Here is a 9,444-nt window from a genome sequence, read left to right on the forward strand (position 1 = left end):
GATTTTCACTTTTCTCTCTCCAAAATTTTGGATCAAAGTCACAAAAAAATCAAGAACACAATGAATATCACATGAGTTTCACATGAACATTCAAGCCTTCATCTAATTTTCCAAGAACACTAACCACAAAAATCATCATCAATCAACACCATTATCACTCATACATAACAAATTCGTCACTGTTCATCACTGTTCATCACCGGAAAAAGCCATTTTCGGACTCATCTTCCTCCACACACACAAGGCCGAATTCGGCCATCACCAAGGGGAGGGGAGGACGCGCGGCCAGCTCAAGGAGGAGGGAAAAAGCTCGCGGCCGGAGCTTAACCGGAGAGGGAAGAACGCTTGCGAACCGGATTCGACTTGAGGCAAAGATTTAGAAGCTTTCTTTCATCTTTTTTGTTACTTTCTCTTTCAAAAAATTTCAAACTTCAAACTTAGATCTACGCTTCACCGTTGATTTTCTTGAAAAACTAAGCCCGGATTCGTGATTAGAAAGAAAAAGGATTGTTAAAAAGCTAAAAAGGTTTTGAATCGGGCAAAAAAAAAATTTCCGACGCGGTGGTGCCGCCACCTCGCGGTGGTCGGCCACCGCGCCGGACCGGTGGAGGTCGATCGGAGAAGAAGGCTGCACTTGCAGACCTTCTCTCACTAGAAATTTTTAGAGAGAGGAAGAAGAAGGAATTATGAAGGAAATAAACCGAAAATGGCTTTTATAGGTGTAAACGAACCGGTTCGGTTCGCTTGAACCGGACCGGTTCACTTTGGTTTCTTCTTCTTGTTCCTCAACCGTTAGATCTAGCTGGATTAATCCAACGCTCCTGATGCGTTTGGATGATCCAGGATCCATTTCACCTTGGGCCTGGGCTTCTTTTCTACACAGACTTTATTTTCTTATGTTTTTTTTGCTGTTTACTACGCTACTTCCTGCTGAATACACCTTTGCATGCCTAAAATCTCTTTGAAAAATTCTAAGAAAATTCCTATAATTTTTCTAGTATATTTTGATCCATTTTGATATATTTCATGTCAAGATTGATCAAGAAATACTAGAAAATTATTTTGCCTTGGTTTAATGCTTTTTCTTTTACTTTTTGTTGAAAAATCTTGATGAAAAGCTTGTAAAATTTGGTGAGTTCTTTTTGCATTTGTGTTGATTGATTTAGGATTGTTTCTTGTTAATTTTGTATGCTGAAAATTGTTAGAGAAAATACATGGAGAAATTGTTTGAATTTTGTGTTGTTTTGTCCAATTTTGTGAAGTTTTTTTGCATGTTTTAATTCCAATTGTTTGGTTCATAATAATTGTGGTTTGTTGAATAATTTTGGAGTATTGTTCAGTGATTGATTTGGTGTTTTGGTGCTGGTTTGTGATATGTGATAATTGATTCCTTATATGGCAAGTTACTTGATTCTTTAACATGTGAATTAGTGCAAAATAGGCTTAATAAAATGCCATAGTCCTTGACTTGTGTTTCTCATAACTCTCACATTGGGGCTGAACATAAAACCCTTTGAAAAATGTCAAAAGGTGAGAGTTATGGGTCTCTTGCTTGCTTTGGAATTTTGGTGTTCTATTAAGTGCATTTTCGCCACCTTTTCTTGCCATTTTACCATGTTATTATGCCTTATTTCTTTGCCAATTTTTCTACTATTCTATGCCTATTATTACTAACCACTTTACTTCATGTTTCGTACATCTCATGAGCATTCCATACTTCATCTCCTTCTTCACTTTATTTCTTGCACTTTAAATTTTACCAAGACTTAGAATGTGAAGCCTAGGAATTTTGTAACATTTTTTTTCTTATGCCTTTAATTTCTTGCAAGACCATAGAATGTATCTAGGCCAATGATGTAAAGGACAATGGACTCTAATGATGTACACCGACACAAGCACCAACACATGCACACACATCACATAGATATTTTTAGATGTATGTTTAGGGATTGCATGTTTAGATGTATGCTTAGGTTTTACACTTAGAGAAAATTCCAATTTTCCAAACAAAAAACTTGAACCATCTCACTCAATTTTTTTTTAAATAAACTCTTGGAACACATTCCAAGTGAATTTTTCTCTTTATTTTCTTAATAAAAGCATCAATGAAACTAATTCCAACTTTGTCTTGTTTTTGCAAATAACTAATCAAACCCCACTTTTTCTTAAAATCTCATGCCTTTAAGGCCTCTCAATCTCCATTCTTCAAAATTCCAATTTTTAAACTTAAAATCAACCAACAAAAACAAAAACCCTTTTTGGAAGAGAACTATGGTGGATTTGATCCCTTAAACGGGTACGTAGGCAAGGAATCAAAATTCCTTCAATTCAAATAAAACAAAAATTCAAACACTTTCTTCTCCCTCCAATTCTTCACTTAGGAAACTCTTAGGTGTAAATATCACTTTTCAAATAGCATTTAAAAATAAAGCGCGCGCGTAGAAAGTAAAGACGGTTCCTATAGGATACTATAGTCGTTATGGGTGCCTAACACCTTCCCGTAGCGAAAACAACTCCCGGACCTCGATTCTCAAGGGTTTTGCTTACTTTTTCCCTTCCCAAGAAAAAATAAGATATCAACGGTTAAAAAGGTTCAAACGTAATCAATGTTTAACACCCGAAAACCAAGATAAAACATGATCGATATTGTGTATCTATATGATTCTTTTGCTATCTGTGTAATTTACCACGGTTTAGTTTTTTTTAGAGAAACACGATTTAGGTTTTGCTATATATAGTCGAGTTTGTATGGAAATTAGGTCAGCCGAGTTTGTAATTTACCACAGTTTAGGGTTTTTTTGTAGAGAAACACGGTTTAGGGTTTGCTATATATAGCCGAGTTTGCATGGAAGCTAGGGTAGCCGAGTTTACAAGGAAATTAGGGTATTCTGTTTGTAAACGTATTAAATAAGTGTACAACAACTTGTCAAAAAAAAGTCTACAGAAACAATAGATATATACAAACGATGACACAACATGATAGGAATGAAAACCTCATCAGTGAGGAGAAATATTAGGGATTGCTGCATTTTAGAGGGAATTTGTTAAGTTAAATTGGTGCGCTTCATTTTAGATGAAATTTGTTAGGTTAAGTTGCTGCTAATCTAATGCAGCATTTTAGAGGGAAATTATTTGGTTAAGTTATTGTAGACCTAATAAAATTAATAAATAAGGATACATGTGTTGGTAGATATACACCAACATGTTTAAGCGACTGCCCTTGACTTTTGTTAATTGTCATTGCAACTGATACAGCCAGAGGAAATTGTCTTCATTGAAACTTAAGGGGAATCCTGACATCTGAAGGTGATAGAGATAGCCTGGATACAAAAACCTGATCACCAACACTACTTCCGGAAATCACCCTCCCCTCAATGACGTATCTCCCCATCCTAGTGATAACTAATCTGGTTCCATTGCGTGATCGATATCGTGTATCTATATGATTCTTTTGCTGTCTGTGTAATTTACCACGGTTTAGTTTTTTTTAGAGAAACACGGTTTAGGGTTTGCTATATGTAGTATAGTTTGCAAGTAGATTAGGGTAGCCGAGTTTGTAATTTACCACGGTTTAGGGTTTTTTGTTTTGAGAAACACTGTTTAGGGTTTGCTATATATAGTCGAGTTTGCATGAAAATTAGTGTAGCCAAGTTTGCATGGAAATTAGGGTAGCCTGTTTGTAAACGTATTAAATAAGTGTACAACAACTTGTCAAAAAAAAGTCTACAGAAACAATATGTGTGTGTGTGTGTGTCTATATATATATATATATATATATATATATATATATACACACACACACACACACACACACACACACACACACAAGCGACAAAACAACAAGATAGGAATGAAAAGCTCATCAGTGAGGAGAAATATTAGGGATTGCTGTATTTTAGAGGGAAATTGTTAAGTTAAATTGGTGTGTTGCATTTTAGATGAAATTTGTTAGGTTAAGTTGTTGTTAATCTAATGCAACATTTTAGAGGGAAATTATTAGGTTAAGTTGATGTAGCCCTAATAAAATTAATAAATAAGGATTAGGTTTTTTTTTTTTTTATCTATAACAAAGCCACCAACACGTTTGTCTTCTTGAAAAGAAAACGAAGGCATCTACTTTTTATTTATTTTCAAATAATACTTAAAAATATAATAATAAACATCATCATAATATTAATATTATTTTTTTACAAAAACGTCATCCTTACTAAATCAATGAGTTGATGCAGCTAGGGACACAAATAAAAAACCTATAGAAAATCAAAACACAAAAATAATTGACAAGACAAACAGAAGCTTTGTCAAAAAAAGACAAACACAAGCATATTATAATTATTATATTAAAATATTGTGGTGTTACAAGCCTTAGAAACTCCACCAACAAAAATGAATTGATTAAAATGATCTCCACATTCAAGGGAGATACTGTCGATATGCCCAACCACCTGGATATATGATGCCAAACAGAACCAAAAAGATGACAACGTAAAAATAAATGTGAAGAGCTCTCGTCAGAGCCACAACCAGCCACACACAACCTCGAATCATTATGAATTACCCCACATCTAAGTAAATTATCCCTCATTGGCAACCTATCACAAAACAGCCGTCAAGCAAACAAACCGACCTTTAGAGGGACATCTTTATTCCAAATAGAAGATGCCGCCACGGAAGAAGCAGTAGGAAGTTAAACAGTGAGGAAATTATAAGCACTACGAACGGAAAAAACATGAGATGTCTCCAAATTCCAAAGCCATTTGTCATCTTTATCAACCTGCAAAGTGACATTTTGAATTAATAATTTAAGTTCCCCCACCAACTCCTCCTCCCATGCAAAGAACCACCGCCTCCAACTCCATGTCTAACCCTCATCCTCCCACCCTAACTGACACATCCCAGCTACTGAAACCTCCTGACACAACGACAAGTCAAATAATCTAGGAAACTTGACTCGAAGCGACACCTATAAAACATTCCATTTTTACCATACCGTAATAGTATATAGTAGAAAGAATAGATTTGATTTCTTTCTACTATACTCTATGGATTTCATAGAATTCTGCTGATTGTAGTCTGATCATTTTATTTAAAAGAAAGACCCGAAATGGAAACCCTTTTTTCTTTATTCAATCATTGTCATTGCATTGATAAGAAATCAGAAGTCATGTTTAATTAAAATTAGTCACTTTGACTTACCATTTTTACGTAAATTATAAGTAAAAAGGCAGTAGGAACTAGAATGAAGAGTGCAGTAGCTATAAATGCGAGAATATTGACTTCCATAATCTCTATTTTTTCTTTCTCTTTTATTTCTAATAAATACTTCGGGATTTAATCCCATAGAAATGAAAAATCTTTCGTTAGTAAATTCAGTGGTATAAATTTTATCTAGATGATATAAAATCGGATTAATATCACGAATAACAATATCTGAGCTATCAAATCAATTCATCGTCGAAAATTAAATAGTATAACATAGGAAGATCTTTTATCCATACCAAATAAAAAAAAATTACTTTCTGATGCAATGAAAAAGGAATTTTTCTTTCATCGTCCGAACCTTTACCTTAAACTAAAAAAGAAAAAAGGAATCCCTGTTAGAAATGAAAACCTATTTATTTCTAACAAATAGGTTTTCATTTCTTAGTTATTGAATATATATTTTAGCGATTTATTATGATAATTGTCTCTTGTATCATTACGCCCCGAAATAGATACGTAGTGAAATTATGACTGGGTTGACTTTTATAAATCGCAAAAACACATCGGACCAAAATAGAGTACTCTCCCCATTTCCAACACCACATTTGACATTATCCCAAAACCACTCTTCCCTACTCAAAACCTCTATATCACGCCACCAAATAGATGAGTAGTGCCCCCCCCCCCCCACCCACCCGTCAACTGCCTCTCTGCCAACCCATACCGCGCTGACAGCACTCTAAACCACAAACTCTCCCTCTCCACCAACATTTGCCAACACCACTTCCCTAGTAACGCACTATTAAACTTCCTAATTATCCTTACCCCAAAACCTCCAACCTCCTTACTGCTACAAATAGAACTCCAGTCCATCCAAGATATTTTCATGTGATCCCCCCCCCCCCCCCCCCCCCCCCCCCCACAAAAAAAAAAAAATTTAAAATAGATTCTATAGAGGAGACAATACCTGAAGGAGCCTTGAAAAAGAAAGCGCATAAACAGGCAGAGATGACATGACAGACTTCAATAAAACCAGACGACCACCCAAGGATAAACATTTGGAGTTCCAGCTAGACAGTTGATAGGCCAAACCGCAAGTGCACGGTCTATCGAAATAGTAGTAAAAAGAGTATCGTTCCGCTAGGGAGTTATGAATTCAATTAACTTTTGATAATGATTAGATGAAAGTTGAAAGGTTAAAAAGTTTGGGTTTTTATTTAAAAGAAAACAATAAAAATAAAAGGAGCCTTGGGATTATTGGTTCATCCTAATGACAAATCCTTCACAAACAAACCTTAAACTTATAATTCTACGTTAGTCCCAATTCATAAAGACAAGTTTCTCTTAAGCATATCAAAGCTTCTCTCGAAGTCAGTGAGTGTATCCCTCCAACAACCACACCTATTCTCATGGGTGATTGCCTTTGGGACCCTTGAAGATCGAAACTTTATATGTCTCAAGGTTTGCTAGACTATTCTCATGTTTCGCAAACCTTGTCTAAATTCACTTGTTCGAATATCAAAGCTCCGCGTTCGCTTTATGAATTGATATTTGAGATAATGAATTAACAATTATCAAACCCTCCGCGTTCGCTTCCACAATTTGATAATGGTTAATTCATGTTAAGGCGGTGAATTTAGATTAGAAATTAAGGTAACATATAATTAGGGTTTAAGGTTTGGCTTGATTACGTCATTAGACTTATCCAACAATCCCAAGACAAAGAAATCTACTCACTAATGTTCATTGTAGATATGGGGAAGAAGAGAGAAAGCATAAAATAAAAGAACAATAAAATAAAAGTGAACTTTTATTCAAAGAAACAATTGTCACATATTATTTCCAAGAACAAAAGATGAAATATTTGTGATGGAGAGCTACTCTATTTATAGCTTTACAATTGACTTAAAATCTAAGCAACTATAAGGGCATTCCGGTAAAACTAAAACAGAGTAACTTGGGCTTGAAGAAAAGCAGCAAATGGCCTTCTGTGAGGTGGCACGGCCGTGCCACATATTGGCACGGGCCATGCCAAGCTTCTGACTTGGGGGCTTTATATTTTTGTTCCGAATCTTTCGTATTTTCGCTCCAAATCAGCTCCAAACTCCTTTCTTTTGCTCCAAGACACCTTCCATCCAATATTTGTTCCTGAAATATAAAATATGCAATTGAAGTAAAATAGTTCAAAAAGGAAATAATATTTAAATAAAATAAAACTAAATCTAATTAAAACGAAACTAAATAATGCATAAAAATAGACTAAATATAGACTCATCAAACTCCCCCACACTTGAATCCTTGCTTGTCCTCAAGCAAAAGGCAATATATATAGCAGCATCAAGAAAGATTAATCATGACAACACAATTGAAAAACTCATGCCACTCCTAAGGTTTTGTTTCAAGTACACTAATCACGACCTCAAGCATTCCTTGTAGGGCTGGAAATGAGTCGAGTTGAGTCGAACTTACTTCAGCTCGGCTCGACTCGAAAAAATTTAGTTCGGCTCGAAACTCGATTCGAGTTCGTTACGAACTATTTTTTTAGCTCGAACTCGGCTCGATTCAAGCTCACGAACATCTCGGTTCAGCTCGATAGGTTCACTCAAAAAATAAAATGAACCAAAAAAAAAACTATATTAGCAAGGTGTTTGCTAAAACCAGACCCTTGTATTGGGAAAAACAAATTGACACAACTTGCTACTAGTTGTTAATAAACATCCCGTGAATAAAACCTTCTTTTATAACAATATTGCAATTGGTACTATTTAGTTTCAGGCGATGTGGGACTAAAACGGTACTAGCTTTTGCTCTTTCCTTATTTTATTTTATTTTTTACGTAATTCTTTCTTTCTTTAATGTAATTGTATCTTGGTTTTAGCTTTGTGAATGTAATCTCAATCTTCCATCTGAAAACTGAAAATAGCTAAGTCTCAATCTTCTTCATTCTTAATTATTAATTTACAACATCAAACCTTCTATGTTGGTACATATACATGCAATATTAGGGAGAGTTTTTAAGTGTGAAACTTCTAACGGTTGATCATAACTAGAAATTATATATATATATATATATATATATATATATATATATATATATATATATATATCGAGCTGGTTCATGAACCAAACGAGTCGAACTATACATAGTTCAAGTTCAACTCATTTATTCAATGAACTTAATTTTCAACTCAAGTTCGACTCATTTGGTTCATGAACCAAGTTCAACGAGTTAATTACCGAATCGAGTCTCGAACTATTTTCGAGTTGGTTCGGTTCATTGCCAGCCCTAATTCCTTGTGAACCTATTCAACCCAACAACAAGTCTTAAGTGAGTGTGTGTGTGCAGTCCAACCCTTTTCTTGCTCCTGTATAAGACAGATATGATGAGGAACAAGTTCTATCCTTAATGCTAAAGTAACCGAGAAAAGTCCTTTCTTCATTTCATATAAGAGTGATGGGAATTTAAGTTAAAATTAAATTAAATTAGCAATTTAAGCACAAAGGGGCTGCAGATGCTTAGGGGCTATCTATCCTCGCAGGAAGTCTTTTTGGATGTAATTGTCCTTTCCCCCTAGATTCAAAGTCACCCTAAGCAGTGCTGCAAAATTTTTATTTCATCTCCGCGTAGGAAGTCTTTTTGGATGTAATTGTCCTTTCCCCCTAGCATTGATGAAATTATTTTACTTTAAGTTCAAATTAAGGAGTCACCACCACAATTAGGAAGTTAGGGATTGTCCTTTCCCCCACATGTTGGTGTCATTCTCCTGCCCCATTTAACTTTAACAAATTAAGAGAATATAACAATAAAACACAATTGATTAATTTCCCACACAAACTTATACTACTTTTACTCTAAAGACTTTAAAGGGTCTAAGTTAACACTAAAGATAGAACGTGCTCCTTAAAATACCTACTCATACATTTGCTCAAAGATTGCAACCGGGTGCTTTTCTCATTGGAGAATTTTCACAATAAAACAAGATGTGGGTATAGCAAGAATACAAGAAACACAAGAAACCACTTTCATGTATAAGAAACAAACTTTAAAGAAGAGACAAAACAAAAAAATTTATGCCATATTTTACGATAAAAGCAAGCTACTTAATCATGCCTTTCACTTTAAAAACAAGACAAAAAGAATAAAGTTCAAGGGAGTTTGGAAACACTACGACTCTAGACACTTTATTAGCCCCCCCCCCCCCCCCCCCCCACACTTAGGAGAAGCATTGTCCTCAATGATTC

This window comes from Medicago sativa, chromosome 1 (genome assembly GCF_051527215.1).
Source record: "Medicago sativa cultivar Bolivia chromosome 1, Bolivia_mono, whole genome shotgun sequence".
NCBI classification, from domain to species: Eukaryota; Viridiplantae; Streptophyta; class Magnoliopsida; order Fabales; family Fabaceae; genus Medicago; species Medicago sativa.